The sequence below is a fragment of the Mus caroli genome, unplaced genomic scaffold (assembly GCF_978045245.1).
Source record: "Mus caroli unplaced genomic scaffold, Mus_caroli_1 scaffold_1, whole genome shotgun sequence".
Lineage (NCBI taxonomy): Eukaryota > Metazoa > Chordata > Mammalia > Rodentia > Muridae > Mus > Mus caroli.
The window spans coordinates 51,487,399-51,506,041 of record NW_028227256.1 but is presented as its reverse complement, the minus strand read 5'-3'; the positions used below and the strand labels follow the sequence as shown (position 1 = coordinate 51,506,041).

At 40.7% G+C, this 18,643-nt stretch overlaps 1 pseudogene; it reads left to right on the top strand.

Annotated features, from left to right (window-relative positions):
* The first annotated feature begins 2,133 nt into the window (after positions 1-2,133).
* Positions 2,134-2,778, top strand: LOC110299944 (small ribosomal subunit protein eS8 pseudogene; annotated as a pseudogene).
* Positions 2,779-18,643: the final 15,865 nt, after the last annotated feature.

Sequence of the window (18,643 nt, the reverse complement as noted above, 5' to 3'; positions counted from 1 at the left end):
CACAGATTGAGTAGAAGCAGAGGGGCTCCCATCTCTTAGTCAGTGATCAAAGGGATGAAATGGTGATGATAGCCAAGAAGATAACTACTAAAGGGCTGCCAAGAGCCAGATAGGCAAAGGCTTAGGAGTCAAACAAAGCCAGAGGGTCCAGATGATGTCCATGTCCAGACTGCCAGGCAAGTGAGGCATTTAGGGGAAAGCCCTCACATTGTGTCTTTTGCTGGGTCAGAGGCAGCTGCTGAAAAATATTAGGTACCACTCCCACCAGGGAAGCAGGCAGGCTAACTATAGATCTTCATCTCTCCAAATCCAATCCCCTAGTCTCATCCCACCTGTGCAGCAGAACACTTGTAGCAGGCTCCTCCCCCCACTACCCCCTACTTATCTCCAGTGGACTATATACAGGGATCACACAGATCCTTCCCCCCCAATCATTGTTCTTTCCCAGCCCCCAGTTTCAGCAGATAGTCCCTGGGAACCCACAGGCCACTCTGACAGGGGAAGCAAAAAGGCTAACTGCAGATCTTCATCTCTTCCTCTGTTACTCTCCCTGGTTAGTCCCCAGGCGAGTAACTAAGCAGATCCTGATAGAATACCCTGCTTTCCTCCCTCTTGTGAAATCCCTCTAACATCCCCAGCCCTTACACACTCCTAAGTCTGTTTCTAAAACCCAGAAACACATTTTGCCTGGAACCCTCAGTGCCCACACCTATCAGAACCCTAGAAGATTTTCCTATAGGCAACAGACAACCATAACACTCTCTTACGAACCAAAGAGGAAACAGAAACTTTAGAGCAAAACACCCACCCAACGAAGATAAGATTGGATATCAGCACCTAGACTTACAATCTTCCAAATCCCAGATTCATAGACAGCAATGTAAAATCACAATTACAGCCAGGATGATATGTCTCCACTAGAGCCCAGCAACCCTACTGCATCAGGCCCTGATGTTCCCACACAGCTGAAGCACAAGTTAGATACTTTAAACCAGCTTCTATGAAGATGATAAGAGGTCCTTAAAGAGGAAACAGATAAATTCTTTAAAGAAATCTATAAAAACACAGAGGATGGAAATGAATAAAATATTTGAAGACCTGAAAGTGGATATAGAATCAATAAAGAAAACCCAAACTGAAGGAAAATTGGAAATGAAAGATTTAGGAACTCAAACAGGAATCACTGAGACAAGCTTCACTAACAGAATACAAGAAATGGAAGAGAGAATTCTGAGGCACTGAAGACATGGTAGATAGAAGAAATAGACACCTCAAAGAAATGTTAAATCGAAAAGACTCCAGGCATAAATCATCCAGAAAATATAGGACACTATAAAAAGACTAGAAATAGAGAAAAAAGATCTAGATCAAAGTCACAGAAAATATTTTCAACAAAATTGTAAGAGAAAATGTCCCAAATACAAAGGTGAGGCCTATCAAAGTGCAAGAAGGACAAAGAACACCAAATAGCCTGGACCAGAAAAGAAACTGCCCTAGGCACATAATAATCAAAACACTAAAAATATAGAACATAGAATATTAAAGTAGCCATGAAAAAAAGACCAAGTAACATATAAAGGTGTGCCTATTAGAATTACAGCTGTCTTGTCTTCTCAATGGAGACTCTAAAAGCCAGAAGAGCCTGGACAGATGTGCTATAGAGTCTAAGAGAATAAAGATGCCATCCCAGATTACTATACCAAGCAAAACTTTTAATCACTGTAAATGGAGAAAACAAGATATTCCACAATAAAGCCAAATTAGAACAGTATCTACAAATCCAGCCCTAAAGAAGATGCTAGAAGAAAAACTTCAATCTAAGGAGGTTAACAACATTCAGTCAAACACAGATAATAAATAATCTCCCACAAGCAAAGTTAAAAGAAGACACACAAACACACAGTCAATAACAACAACAAAATAACAGGAATCAACAGTCATTGGTCATTATATCTCTACATCAGCAGTCTCAATTACTCAATAAAAAAAAAAAAGACACAATAAGACTCAATAAAAAAAAAGACTCAATAAAAAAAAAATCAATGTAAAAATAGGATCAATCCTTCTGCTGAATCCAAGAAACATACAACATCAAAGATAGACATCGCCTCAAGATAAAAGGGTTGGCTCTTTCCAGCCAGCGCCGAGCGATGGGCATCTCTCGGGACAATTGGCACAAGCGCCGCAAGACCGGGGGTAAGCGAAAACCCTACCACAAGAAGCGGAAGTATGAGCTGGGACGGCCTGCTGCCAACATGAAGATTGGCCCTCGCGGCATACACACAGTCCGAGTTCGAGGAGGCAATAAGAAGTACTGCGCCCTGAGATTGGATGTGGGGAACTTTTCCTGGGGCTCTGAGTGTTGTACTCACAAAACAAGGATCATTGATGTTGTCTACAATGCATCCAACAACTAGCTTGTCCGCACCAAGACCCTGGTGAAGAACTGCATCGTGCTTATTGACAGCACGCCGTACCGACAGTGGTACGAGTCCCACTATGCACTGCCCCTGGGCCGCAAGAAGGGGGCCAAGCTGACTCCTGAGGAGGAAGAGATTTTAAACAAAAAACGATCAAAGAAAATTCAAAAGAAATACGACGAAAGGAAAAAGAATGCCAAAATCAGCAGTCTCCTGGAGGAGCAGTTCCAGCAGGGCAAGCTTCTAGCCTGCATTGCCTCAAGACCAGGCCAGTGTAGCAGAGCAGACGGCTATGTGCTCGAAGGCAAGGAGCTGGAGTTCTATCTTCGGAAGATCAAAGCCCGGAAAGGCAAATGAGCCTCATACATAGTGTAATAAAGGTGTCTGCTGTTCTATATATAAAAAAAAAAAAAGATAAAAGGGTTGGAAAAACATATTCCAAGCAAACAGACCTCAGAAGCAAACTGGTATAGTCACTTTAATATATAACAAAAGAGACTTCAAGCTATTCAGAAGAGATAGGGAAGGACACCACTCAAAGGAAAAGTCCACCAAGAACATATTTCAACCTTAACATCTGTGCCCCAAATACAAGGGTACTCATGTTTGTAAAAGAAGCACTACTAAAATTTAAGTCACATATTGACCTCACACACTGATAGTGAGAGGCTTCAATATCCCACTCTCACCAATGGACTGGTTATCTAGACAAAAACTAAACAGAGAAACACTAGAGCTAACTGCTATTATAAACCAAATGGACTTAACAGGTATTTACAGAATATTTCACCCAAACACAAAGGAATATACCTTCTCAGGACCTCATGGAACTTTATCCAAAACTGAGCACATAATCAAAATTAAACAAGTCTCAGCAGATACATGGAAATTGAAATAACTCCCTGCATCCTATCAGATCAACACAGATTAAAGCTGTCAACAATACCTCATGCAACCTTAACTCACTACTGAGTGAAAAATGGCTCAAGACAGAAATAAAGAAAGTAAAGACATTTTAGAATTCAAATTCAATGTATATAAAATTAACATTGAAAATATACAACATAGGCAAACTTATGGGACATAATAAAAGTGGTTCTAAGAGGCAAGATCATAGCACTAAGTGCCTACATAAATAAACTTGAGAGATCTCATAGATACTTAATAGAACACTTGGAAGTTCTAGAATAAAAACAAGAAATCACATCCAAGGAGGAATAGACAACAAGAAATAATGAAACTCAGGACTGAAATCAATAAAATAGAAACAAAGAATCAATGAAACAAATAATTGGATTTTTTGAGAAAATCAATAAGGTTGACAAACCCTTATCCAAATTAATGAATAGTCAGAGACATAAAACTCAAATAAACAAAATCAGAAAAGAAAAGAGGGACATAACAATAGATACCAAGGAAATCCAGAAGATCATAAGACATAGTTTAAAAATGTCTACTCCACCAAATTGAAAAATCTAAACAAAAATCAAGATCAGGTAAGCATTTAAACAGACCTATAACCCTTAGTGAAATAGAAGCAGTCATTAAAAGTCTCACCCCACATCTCCCCCCAAAAAGCCTAGGGTCAGATGGTCTTAACACAAAATTCTACCAGAATTTAAAAGTGTTAATGCCATTACTCCTCAAATTATTCCACAAAAGAGAAACAGAAGGAACATTGCACAATTCATTTTATGAGGCCACAGTTACCTGCATACCCAAACTACCCAAAGATACAACAAAGAAAGAGAATTACAGATCAATTTCTCCATTATGGACATAGATGCAAAAAATACTCAGTAAAATTCTTGCAGATTGAGCTGAAGAACACATCAGAAAGATCATCTACCATGATCAAATAGGCTTCATCCCAGAGATGCAGGCATTGATCAACACACAAATGCAATCCACTGTATAAATGAAACTAAAAGAAAAAAAATATGGTCATCTCCTTTGACAAAACCCAACACTACTTTGTGATAAAAGTCTTGGAAAAATTAGGGATACAAGGAACGTACCTCAGCATAGCAAAGGCAGTTGACAGCATGCTAAAGCCAACATCAACTTAAATAGAGAGAAACTCAAAGGAATCCCACTAAAATCAGGAAGAAGACAAGACTGTCTACTCTCTCTCTCTCTCTCTCTCTCTCTCTCTCTCCATATATATATATTCAATATAGTACTTGAAATCATAGAGAAATAAGGCAACTGAAGAAAACCAAGGGATACACATTGGAAAGGAAGAAGTTAAAGTATCTTTATTCAGATGATACGATAGTATACATAATTGACCCTAAAAATTCCACCAGGAAACTCCTACAGTTGATAAACACCTTAAACAAATTGGATGAATACAAAAGTTAATTCCAAAAATCAAATTTCCTCCTATATTCAAGTGACAAAAAAGACTCAAAAAGAAATCAGGGAAATAGTTTTCACAATAACCAAACAAGTATAAGACTTGTGTGATAGAAATCTTAAGTCTTTGAAGAAGACACCAGAGAATGGAAGATCTCCCATATTCGTGGATTGGTAACATAAACATAGTTATCTATTTTTTTTTTAAAGGCCATCTGTCTTAGGGTTTCCATTGCTGTGAAGAGACACCATGACCAAGGCAACTCTTATAAGGATAATAACACTTAACTGGGGCTGGTTGACAAGGTGGGAGAATGGCAGCTTTTGGGCAGGCATGATGCAGGAAGAGCTGAGAGTTCTGCATATTGTTCTGAAGACAAACAGGAGAAGACTACTCCCACATGGCTAGGAGGAGATTCTCAAAGTCCACCCTCACAGTGACACACTTCCTCCAATAAGGCCACACCCACTCCAACAAGGCCACACCTCTTAAAAGTGCCACTCTCTGGTCCAAGCATATTCAAACCATCACACAGTCCTACCAAAAGCAATTTACAAATTCAGTGTAATTCCCAACAAAATCCCCAACACAATTCTTCACAGACATTGAAAGGACAATTTTCTACTTCATTTGGAAAACCAAAAAACCTAGGATAGCTAAAGCAATCCCAAACAATAAAAGAACTGCAGAAGGTCTTGCCATTCCTAATCTTAAGTTATACTACAAAGCTATAATAATAAAAACAACATTATATTGGCATAAAAACAGATAATGAAATCAAATTGAAGACCTAGACATAAGCCCATGCACATCTAGACACCCAATATTTGATAAAGAAGCCAGAAATATTCACTGGCAAAAAAAAAAAAAAAATACTACCTTCGACAAATGGTATTGGTCAAACTGGATGGTAACATGTAGAAGAATGCAAATAGATCCATACTTATCCCACTGAACAAACTCAAGTCCAAATGAATCAAAGACCTCAACATAAAACCAAGTACAGTGAACCTAAGAGTAGAGAAAGTAGGGGACAGCCTTGAACAGATAGATATGGAAAAGACTTTCTGAACAGAATACCAATAGTACATGCACTAAGATCAATATTAATTAATGGGACCTCATGAAACTGAAAGCTTCTATAAGGCTAAGGACAATCTTACTAAGACAAAGTGGCAACCTACAGAATGGGAAAAGATTTTTTTTTTTTTTTTTACCAACTTCACATTCAATAGAGGGCTAATATCCAAAATACATTAAAAAAAAACCTTGTTAAAAAATAATCCAATTTAAAATGTGGATCCAATTAAAAAAGAGCTAAACATTCTCAATAGAAAAATCTTTTTTTTTTTTTTTTTTTTTTTTTTTTTTGGATTTTTCGAGACAGGGTTTCTCTGTGTAGCTATGGCTGTCCTGGAACTCTGTAGACCAGGCTGGCCTCGAACTCAGAAATCTGCCTGCCTCTGCCTCTCAAGTTCTGGGATCAAAGGCGTGTGCCACCACCACCTGGCTCAATAGAAGAATCTTAAATGGCTGAGAAACATTTAAAGAAATGTTCAATACCCTTAGCCATCAGAGAAATGAAAATCAAACCTACTTTTAGATTACATTTTGCACCCATCAGAATGGCTAAGATCAATAATACAAATGAAAGCTCATGCTGGTGAGGATGTGGAGCAAGGTGAACACTCTTCCATTGTGGTTGGGAATGGACCCATTGGTACCTTGTTCAGCCTTCATCAGAGAAGCTTCCTCTTGCAACAGATGGAAACAAATATAGGGACCCACAGCCAAATATTATACAGAATCTTACCTTGGGATACTTGGCCCTAAATGGGATGTTTTCATCAAACCTCTCCCCTCAGAGCTCTGGGAGCCCTGTGAAAGAAGAGGTAGAAAGAGTGTCAGCCAGCAGAAATGAAGGACACTAAGAACTCAAATAATCTAAATTAACGTGATCAAACTCCTATGAGCTCACAGAGACGGAAGCAGCAAGCACAGGGCCTGCACAGGTCTGTCTGCACCAGGTCCTCTGCATATCTATTATAACTTCCAGTTCAGAGTTTTTATGAGGTTCCCGAGTGTGTGAACCATTGAGTCTAATTCTTGTGACTTCTCTTGGGCTCTTCTCCATCTTTTGGGTTGTCTTGTCCAACTTTGATCCAATAGTTTCTGGTTTAGCTTCTTATGTTTTACTTTATGATACTTTTTTAAATGAATGAATGGATGAAAGAATAAAAGCTTAGCCAGTAAGGTAAAGATTAACAGTGGAACTGTCGTTCAATACACGGAAGCGAAGCTGGGTATAACAAATACTCTAGAGTAGGCCTCATGCACAGGAGAAGCTGACTAACATAATGGACCCCAGCTTTTCTGGATATGTGTTCTTTTACTTGGTTAGAGTTTGGTAGGTTTGGGCAGGAAGGTTATTTTATTTCATGTTTTTCTTTGTTTTGGGGGTTTTGTTTGTTATCTTTGTTTTTTCAGGGGTGTTTGTTGTTAAATTGGGTTTTTAATCTTTTGAGAAAGAACTCAAAGTTGTGTGGGTAGGAAGCAGGAGAGGATCTGGAAGGACTTAGGGGAGGGGAAGAATATGATCAAAATATATTTAAATTTAAAATTTGTTTTAGCCGGGCGGTGGTGGCGCACGCCTTTAATCCCAGCACTTGGGAGGCAGAGGCAGGTGGATTTCTGAGTTCGAGGCCAGCCTGGTCTACAAAGTGAGTTCCAGGACAGCCAGAGCTATACAGAGAAACCCTGTCTCGAAAAACCAAAAAAAAAAAAATTTGTTTTAACTAATACAAAATATAATTTTTAAGTGCCCCTTCTAACCACATGGCAGGGCAGTTCAGAGTATCCAAGGCAAGTTTTATCAGGTAAAACTGCTGGTGGCTTAGCACAAATCACTCCCTCTAACTGGTTCCACACTGGCAATCATTGTATTCTACTTCATCATACACTTGTGCTAAAAGAGAAATAATAAGGTTCAGGGAAAACTATCTCAGAGCCAGTACTATGGCTCATGCTTGTAATATTAACACCAAGGAGGGAAAGGCAGGAGGATTGTTGCAAGAAAGAAGCCAGGCTGGGTGATGCGGTAAGATCCTGGCTCAAAAACAAAACAAAACAACAAAATGCCCACATCAACCAAACAAACCCGTCTCAGAAGACACAATTCCAAACTCTGTTATAGCTTTATCGACAGAATGTGGGAATCAGTTCTTGGAACCTATTTCTGTGGAGTCCTTAAGGAAATCTAACATTCTTCAACAACTGACATAAGTTTCGACAATTGGACCTTTCTGATCCTCTTTGAATGCTTTTCCTTATAGAATAGATCATTTGAGCCACTGTTACATTGACATATAACACTATAAAAATCAAATTCTTGATTTTAGTACTACTATTTATTGAACAGATAATTCAAAATCAGCTTTTGTTGCTAATGTGTAGAAGGAAGTCTTATAATGTTCACTGCATAAAATTCTTTGTGGACGATTTTTTAAAATGTATTCATCCACAGTTTCATATTATTGTCTAATCCTAACTTTAACCTTTCTTCCTCCCATCAAACCATTTACTTTTTCCAAGTCCTCTTCCCACTTTCGTGTGGGTCTACATTTTGCCTCGCCACTGGGGTGTCAGAACACTGCTCTGGGAGGTGAAGCACAGAGGCACTAGGATACATTCCATTTTCCCTGTTGGGGTACCAAGCCAGCAAGACACCAACACTGGCTCAGGAGCGACAAGAGATAGCCTAAGATAAGGATTCCAGCTCGTGTTTCTCTGGGTGAGAAATGGCATGGACTGGACCAGAGGCTGTGGTTCTCAAACTCCTGGGCACCCAAACACCACTGGGAACTGTGAAGAGTTGAGAATGGGAGCCCTTGGGTCATGAGCCTGGGACACGGGGAATCTGGCTTAGCTCAGAGCCAATGCCAGGAATATGGAGGGGCCTTTTGTGGGAGATTTAGATATGGGTGTCTGACAAAGGTTTCTCTCTACAGTGGTCCATGAGGAAGGAGACAGTCCTTGTTTGGCCAAACTGTTTATTCATGGTGGAAAAGGATGTGTACAGCTTAGGGTAGACCAGAGATTGAACACCTTTTGCAGGAAGGAATATCCAGGAAGGGAAGTTTATTGACTAGGGATTTGGGGCCTATCTAGATACCTTATTAGCATGGAGAACTCTAGGTTTCTATGCTAGGTGACCAGTTTCATGGTCCCTTAGTGGGGTGTCATGGTCACATGCTTCAGGACAGGAACCAGGTTGGTAACAGATTCAAATGCCCACCATTCTCAGTTATGAAAATTGACAGGGTTCCTTGATCTGCTCTGCCCTACTGGTTTTTCTGTCTGATGACAAGGTTCCACTTGCCCTATACTTTCACATATTTCATTTATTTGGTTAACTTTTGATGCACACTGTATTTAATTGGGGATACCTAAATGAGCATGGATGAGGGAGTTATATTTGAATGACAGCAATGTAGTGGTGGTTACCACTGAGAAATATGACAGCTCTTCCTTAGCAACCATTAACTGCCTATACACCCTCCCAACTTGCATGTGATGGAATGTTGCTGTGGGTTCATGAGTGCAAGAGTTCTGTCATTACAGAAGCACCTGCACCCTCCCTTCCAGTCTCTAGTTCTCATGTTCTCCCACCTGTGATGGTCTGGATATGTTTGGCCCTGGGATTGGCACTATTAGAAGGTGTAGACTTGTTGGAATAGATGTGTTACTGTGGGTTTGGCAATTAATACCCTCATCCTAGCTGCCTGGAAGCCAGTATTCTGCTAGCAGTCTTCAGTTGAAGATGTAGAACTCTCAGCTTCTCCTGTACCATGCCTTCCTGGATGCTGCCATGTTCCCGTCTTGATGATAATGGACTGAACCTCTGAACCTATAAGCCAGCACCAATTAAATGTTGTCCTTATAAGAGTTGCCTTGGAGCTAGGCAGTGGTGGTGCACACCTTTAATCCCAGCACTTGGGAGGCAGAGGAAGGCAGAATTCTGAATTTGAGGCCAGACAGATCTACAGAACAGCCAGGGCTGTACAGAGAAACCCTGTCTCATAAACCCTAAATAAATAAATAAATAAATGCCTTGGTCATGATCTCTGTTCACAGCAGTAAAACCCTAAAACACAGCCCTTCTTCTCCCTGTACCCTGAGCCTTGGAGGGGATGGTATAGGATGTTTGGTGTGGAGTTGAGTCCTCAACAGTCCTGTCTCAGCTTGTTGAGCATCATGCAGTGAACTTTTTGAAGCTCTTGTTGAACTTTTAAAATGGGTCACTGATGTTCTAATATTTTTCTTACTTGAACACGCCCCATCTTGAGAAACAAACATAATTGCACACGTTCTTTTTCTAACCATTCAGGAACTAAGAACAGGAGGCCTCTGCCTAGCAGTGTCCCAAGGAGACTGTTATAAATCCAAATGAGCATTATCCCAGCTCAGAGCACGAAGGGTTACCGTCTGCAGGAGCTGCAGTGGCAGAGGGGGTGAACCACCGGATATTCCTGGCCTGGCAGTGTTTAGTAGCACTTGTCCTTTATCTTCTACTGGGAACAAGGTACAAGAAGCTCCCCCTTCCACTTAGAAAATAGAACAGAGTATTTGCTGATCTAATCAGAGAGAAGTGATCAACAGTCCCGCAATACTCTCACACTCTTTCCATATTGTTAAAGACTCTCTAGGTGAAGCTTTAAGTCATCATCATTGTTGTCATCATCATCATCATCACTAGCACTACTACAAGATGTTGGGTATTGTAAGCCATCACTAACTAGAAAAGTTTGTCATGCGATGAGGGAGGGACCAATGTCTGCAGAACCAGACTCTGGCTCAATGGTTTTTGTCCTCCGTTCTTCATTCCACATGATAGGGTCCTTTCCATTGGATGAAAGTGAATGATAAGTAGGAAAATCATTGCAAATGGGAGTCCCAGTGTGGAGAGAGCCAACCAAATAGCGTGTGGGAAACAAGACTGTGCCGGATAAATAACGTCCATGTAAGTGGGAAGGAAACATAAAACCTGCCCTGGATTATTAACCTGAGAGCAAGTCAGGGATTGACAACATGGAAAGGAATTTGATGGTATTTTGAAGCTAGCTTTGATCTATACAAAATTAAAGTACCACACTTTTCAAGGGACTCCTACAAAATTAACAATTTATAAAGTTTATTTTTAAGAAAAAGAGTGGTTTTCTTTTGGTTCTGAGATAGAGTTTCACTATGGACCCCAAGCGGACCTGGAACTCACGGTGTAGTCCAGGATGGGTTTGAATTTATGACCCCCCTGACTCAGCTTCCTGAGTGTTAGGATTCCCGATGCGTGCCATCCTATCTTGCTTCCTATTTCAGTTTCTTTTGCTGGTAATAGCATGCAAGGGGCTAGAGAGATGGTTCAGTGGTCGAGAGCACTTGTTGCTTTTGCAGAGGACCCAAACCCAGATGGCAGCTCACAATTGCCTGTAACTCCAGTTCAGGGAATCTGACTGCTTCTCCACTTTCCTTTGTCATTAGGTGTGTCTGTGGTACACAGACATACATGCAGGCACTCATAAATACACATAAAATAAAAAATATACCTTTAAAAGAAGAAATAGCTTTCTTTTTTTTTTGATTTTTAATATTTTTATTACATATTTTCCTCAATTACATTTCCAATGCTATCCCAAAAGTCCCCCATAGCGCCCCCCACTTCCCTACCCACCCATTCCCATTCTTTTGGCCCTGGCATTCTCCTATATTGGGGCATATAAAGTTTGCAAGTCCAATGGGCCTCTCTTTCCATTGATGGCCGACTAGGCCATCTTTCGATACATATGCAGCTAGAGACAAGAGCTCCGGGGTTCTGGTTAGTACATCATGTTGTTCCAACAATAGGGTTGCAGATCCCTTTAGCTCCTTGGGTACTTTCTCTAGCTTCTCCATTGGGAGCCCTGTGATACATCCAATAGCTGACTGTGAACATCCACTCCTGTGTTTGCTAGGCCCCGGCATCATCTCACAAGAGACAGCTATATTTGGGTCCTTTCAGCAAAATCTTGCTAGTGTATGCAATGGTGTCAGCGTTTAGAAGCTGATTATGGGATGGATCCCTGGATACGGCAGTCTCTAAATGGTCCATCCTTTCATCACAGCTACGAACTTTGTCTCTGTAACTCCTTCCCTGGGTGTTTTGTTCCCAATTCTAAGAAGGTGCACAGTGTCCACACTTTGGTCTTCATTCTTCTTGAGTTTCATGCGTTTATCAAATTGTATCTTATATCTTGGGTATCCTAAGTTTTGGGCTAATATCCACTTATCAGTGAATACATATTGTGTGAGTTCTTTTGTGATTGTGTTACTTCACTCAAGATGATGCCCTCCAGGTCCATCCATTTGGCTAGGAATTTCATAAATTCATTCTTTTTAATAGCTGAGTAGTACTCCATTGTGTAAATGTACCATAATTTCTGTATCCATTCCTCTGTTGAGGGACATCTGGGTTCTTTCCAGCTTCTGGCTATTATAAATAGGGCTGCTATGAACATAGTGGAGCATGTGTCCTTTTTACCGGTTGGGACATCTTCTGGATATATGCCCAGGAGAGGTATTGCTGGATCCTCCGGTAGTACTATGTCCAATTTTCTGAGGAACCGCCAGACTGATTTCCAGAGTGGTAGAAATAGCTTTCATAATGTCATATCATTTACACCATTCAGTTGCCCTTAGGTGAATAATAACAGTCGCGTTTCAGGGAATAATATTTTCACCTCCACTTTAATTGCTACGGTGACCTAGACTTCATTTTCCTCTCACGACATGAGTTCAGCAAACAGTTTGAATTTTGACGAGCACTGCCAATCTTTGAAAAAGGCCCAGATTCTCCTCCCTGGGTTTTGTTTGTTTGTTTTCCTTTTTATTTTTTTTTCCTTGTCATTTTCCGTAGGATTTGTTTGCAAAGTGTGGTACTTTACAGAGTCTCCTTCAAAATATGATGAAATCAAATCCAAAATATGTTTTTGCCCCTCTCGGTTTGTTCCTCCCAAACCCACACTTTACATATAGCAGCTTTTCCATGGTGTCAACCATAGACCTCTGATATCCCAGGGACCCTTCAGAGGAGCGGAGAACCATTTTTATGATAATTATAAGACTAGCACCTTCCTCACTGAAGGTGCCAAACCCAGCATCATAGCATATAAACTTCCATATAAACTGCTCAAGGTCAGCGTAGCTACTGGAACTGTGCTCGCTGTCATCATAATCTACACTGTTAGGCTTGCAGCTACCAAAAAATAAAACTGGAAGAAAAAACACTGACTTCATGGAAAGTCAGTCCTTGAGGAAATCAAAGCACACAGAGAGTGCTTAGGCCATGGCTGGCCAGGGCACGGGTGTTTGGGCTCCAATTCCAGGAGCTGCTAACTGAATTGGCTGCATTTCCACAGAACACACTATTTCCATGGGAAAACACAATATATCAGAACACCCTGAGTGTTCTGTACCAGATGGTGCTATAATCACGCTTGGTGTCTCCTTTGGTTGTCACTGGATATAACATACGCTATAGAAGCTCAACATCTAGATCTAAATTCTCCTACTTGGCTAGCTCCCAGAAGGAATGTTCACCTATTGCTATGTATTCTTGTTGTGTTTTACAAAAAAGAAAAGGAAGCCAGGGATATGTTTGGTATAGGTGCAGTATGGTGCAGAAGATGGGGATGCCTCTGCGGGCCCATGCTGAGGTACTAGTCATATGACAGAAATAGCATGGAATACAGTTTATTTAGGGCATGGGGAGGGGAATTGAGAGAGTAGTAGAGACAGAAAGGCAGAGAGAGAGAGAGAGAGAGAGAGTGAGAGAGAGAGAGAAGAGGCCGGCTATGAACATGTAGGGGGCGGGGGACGGGGAGAGAAGGGACAGAGAGGGAAGAGAGCAAGAAAGCAAGAGAACAAGAGAGAGAGGAGGGGGCAAACTGCCCCTTTTATAGTGAGTCCGGTAACCATGTTGCCAGGTAACCATCGGGTGGAACCTAGAAGGAATGCTAACATTCCAATCAATCGCTCTTCAGGTTATTTCTGCTCTTTCTGTCTATGTGTTTACCAGAGGGATAGATATTTGAATTTCCTATGTAGAGTCTTGAGACTCCACCTTTGATGGGGGAAACTGTAATTTTGAATAAATGACAGGCTATAATAAGCATTGCTTTTAAAAGTTATTTTCAGAATAGCGGTAGATCCAGAAACAAACCACCAGGTCACAGGGAGCCCCACACAAACCGCATGCATCCAGTTTCTCCTGTTGGCAATCAATATTCTGATTTGTCCGCACACTCTGCTTATAAACTTCTGCTGTGAAGTAAGCAGGTTCCTTTATTACTTTTTAATCAAGATAACAATATTGACCCGCTCTGTAAACCATATAGACTCCTACAGACCACCACAAGAATCATTATTCCAGGCTTCTCTCAGTAATGAGCTTAGACTTCACATCCTTAGCCTGAAGTCAGTCCACACTTACACACACCTGTCCCAGAGGCTGAGCTGCTGGGCTGGCGCCTTAAACACCTGGAATGTGAAGAGGCAGAGCAGGTTGAACCTCCTCAAGAAAGTCAAAGTCTCGTGGCCCTTGCTCCCAGACAGGGCCAATATGACCGTTAATATTTATTGCCAACTTAACAGGATCTACAATTACCAAGGAGCCAAATGTCTGTGAGTTCACTGAGATGAGTAGGCCCACCCTAAATCTGGGTGTCGCCATACCATGGGGTTCTGAATAAATAGAAATCAGCATTGGCATTTGTTGCTGTATGCAATGTGACCAACTGCCTTAGCGCCTGCATCATGGCTTACCCATAATAACGGGCTGTACCTTCAAACTGTGAGCTGAAAACAGTTCCCTCCTTACACTTCTTTTGCCACGCATTTTGACACTGCAAGGAGAAAAGTAGCTAATGTAGTCAGGGCCCCGGAGTCATGAACACATGATGCGCAGCTGTGAAGTGAAAGGTCAATGACTATGCCCTGCAGTAGCCGGAAAAACTTGAAAGACAGGAAAAAGAACAGTGTGAATGAGTTAGAGGAACACTGCTAACACAGTGAGCTGTTATGGATGAATTATGCATTCTTTATGAGAAATTACTTTATTAAAATCATATGTATATTGATTAATTTATATGCTGCTTTTTCTTTTTCTCTCTTAAGAGTTTATGAATATTCATGAATATGATGATGGTTGCATACATAAAAATAATCCTGAAAGACTGCAGCAAACTTTACTCAGTGGCTACTTCTGGGGTAGGAACAGGAACTAGGAATAGGAAGGGGAATGCGAGGGGCAGCTTCATCACTACAGTCCTACAGTGCTTCAAGAGTTACACAGTACTTTAAAGAGTCATTTTAAAAGTTAAAAAAAAAAAAAAGACGCCGGGCGTGGTGGCGCACGCCTTTAATCCCAGCACTTGGGAGGCAGAGGCAGGTGGATTTCTGAGTCCGAGGCCAGCCTGGTCTACAAAGTGAGTTCCAGGACAGCCAGGGCTATACAGAGAAACCCTGTCTCGAAAAACCAAAAAAAAAAAAAAAAAAAAAAAAAAAAAAAAAAAAAAAAGACATAAGCAAAATAAAATTGAGTTCTTTAAAAAAAAAAGGGGGGGCTGGTGAGATGGCTCAGTGGGTAAGAGCACCCGACTGCTCTTCTGAAGGTCCAAAGTTCAAATCCCAGCAACCACATGGTGGCTCACAACCATCCGTATTGAGATCTGACTCCCTCTTCTGGAGTGTCTGAAGACAGCTACAGTGTACTTACATGTAATAAATAAATAAATCTTAAAAAAATAAATAAATAAAGACTGAACTACATAGCAAGATTCTTAAAAAAAAATAAAAATAAAAAAATAAAATTGAGAACTACTGAAAAGCCAAGGTAAAAAATATTACAATCTTGTCACCATACCGCTAGAAGAGTGGCATGAATTATTTTTTCCCATGACTCTCTCTCTTCCGTTAAAGATTTGCTTGCTTTCATTCTTGTATGTATGGGTGTTTTGCCTGCACGTACATTATCTGCATAGGCCAGAAAAGAGTGTCACAGCCCCTGACACTAGAGTTAGAGACAGTTGTCAGCCACCATATGGGAATCAAACCTGGGTCTCCTGGAAGACCAGCCACTGCTCTTAACCACTGAGACATCTAAGCACTTTCTCCCTCTCACGTGAAGAGTTTTAGATATACAAAGGAGGTGGGCAGTAATGGCTTTTGCTTGGTGGCCTCGAACATCCTTCTGAACCTACTCAGAGCCATCTCAGAGGTCCTCACGTTCTTTATCCGCTTCTACAAGCATGGAATCTTGCCTTCAGATAGAGTCCAGGTCATCCACATAGGTCCTGGAGTAGCCATGAGACCTGCAGGCATTTGCTTGCTAGGGATCAACAGGACATATGATGGTGAAACAAACTCTGTGGTTGTAAGCAGCAGAGAATTTCGGAGCATAGCATAGTTCAGAGTGTCTTGACTGACAGGAAAGATAGATATTTGTGAGAATGTGTGTAAATGTAACTATATGTGGATATATATACACACATATATGTGTGTGTATATATATGTATATATATATATATATTTATATATATGTGTGTGTGTTGCATTACTATGTATGTGGGTTCATTTTGTATCACCATTTTGAGGCTTACTATTTTAATTTTAAAAATTTCCTATCTTGCAGGGCATAATGGTATATACATCTTTAGTCCCAGCACTCAGGAGGCAGAGGCAGGTAGATATCTGTGAGTTTGAGGTCTACAGAGTGAGTTCCAGGAAAGCAAGGGCTATACAGTGAAACCCTGTTTTGAAAAACAAAAACAAAAAATCCAAGGTGGTGAGAAAGCTGGGCAGGTAAAGGTGCTTGCCCCAGAAGCCTGATGGCCTAGTCAATCCCTGGAACTACATAAGGGAGAGGAAGAGAACACATTTACTCCTCAGACTCTCCCCACCCCCCCTCTCTTACACACACACACACACACAGAAGCATGCATGCACACACTCACACATACACACACATAGACACACAAATGCATACACATGCACACTTGTATGCACATATATGCACACACACACATACATAATGCTCATGCACACATGTACACATACGTGCTTAAAGAGAAGGTAGATGGCTCCTGAGGGATACCATCTGGGGTTGACCTGTAGCCTCCACACACATGTATGCATGCACATATACCTGGATGTGTACTCGCTGTGTACCCATGTGTGCACACATGTGTACATTTTTCCCATCTTGACACATAGTGTATGGATTTGTTTTTTCTCCTTGTTTTTTTTTTTTTGAGACAGGATCTTTTTCTGACTGAACTCATGATCCTCCTGCCTCAGTCTTACAAGGCCTTGGAACACAGTCACGTGCTAATATGTTTTTTTTAATTAATATTTTAATGGCTATGTGTCATTCTATTTCATAGTCTTAAACCTAATATATTTATCTCCCATGGGCAGACATTTAGGTTGCTTCCACATTTGACTCATAAATAATCAGTAAAATATTCATTCATATCTCTCTACCTTAGCATACATTTCATCTTTAAGATAAATACGAAGACAGCAGATGATGGCTAAGTTGCCGAGTTGTTTCATGTCTATGATGTTCCCTAGAATCAATAAGTTAGAACAGTTCAGCTGATAACCCACAGGCACACAGAGGCATTAAACTTCCTGCCAGTTTTAGTAGGTAGGATTTAAAAAACAAAAACAACAACAACAACAAAATAAAAACCCTCATTTCTTCCATTTCCCTTTGCTTTAGCAAATACAGGTCTGAGGCTTTTTTAATTTTTTTTAATACTTACGAATTTTCATTAAGGAACCAAGAATAAAACAAACAGTATTGATAAAACACAACTTTCTGCTTCTACCCACAGACTATGCTTTAGGCTATTCTGAGCTCTTGTATTAGATGTGATGTCTGCCAGGGTCCTCTCCTAGCCTTCTCCACAGAGCTTCTCCTTGGGTGTGCTTTCCGTAGCTCCCACTTTTGCTCTCCATTGTAGCTATTGATCCCCCTCTCCGTACACACTCTGGGCTACACAGAGCATAAGGGCAGAGCTGCTTTTCATCTCCACAGCCAGAGTGATTAGCATAGAGCCCAAGACCTCAGTGACTTGACTACTGCATGGCTGCATGAATGCAAGCTAATGAATGAGTCAACAAATAATAGCAAGGAGACATGAAAATGTATTATATTTCCCATCTCGGAGATCTGAAAGGGAGTACCTTCCTGCCTCCTGGTGATTAAACTTCACATCTACATAAGTAGTTCATCTCCAACTTGTGAGTGCTTATGAAATAGATATTCATAACTTGGAGTAAGCGGCTGTGGTTGGGGAATAGTTTCTGTCCTATAAGGGATTCTCTACTCAAAGGTACTTTCCAACCTGAGTTGTTAAGAGGATGAAGATGTAATTCAGTGTGGATTTTAAAGATAGAGCCTTTGCAATGTAGTCAAATTAGGTGGAGGTTTCCTGATTGAATATGTATGGCCTTAAAAAAAATGAACAGGGATTAATGCATCTTGTTATGCTGTGTCCAGTTGATAGCACTAGGATGTCTGCTTTTTTTCTGAAAGGAAACTGGAATAAATAGTAAATTAGGGGAAGAGGAGAGGTGTGTGGTGGGGGACTGGGAGGAGTGATGGAAGGAGAGGCTGCAGTTGGGATGTATGTATTATATGAGAAAAGAAAAAAATGGTGGCGGGGAAACCAGTTCAAGGTCAGCCTAGGCACATAGTGAGTTCAAGGTCAGTTTCTAAGTTAGCCTTCTATTGCTATGATAAAACACCATGGCCAAGGCAAGTTATGAA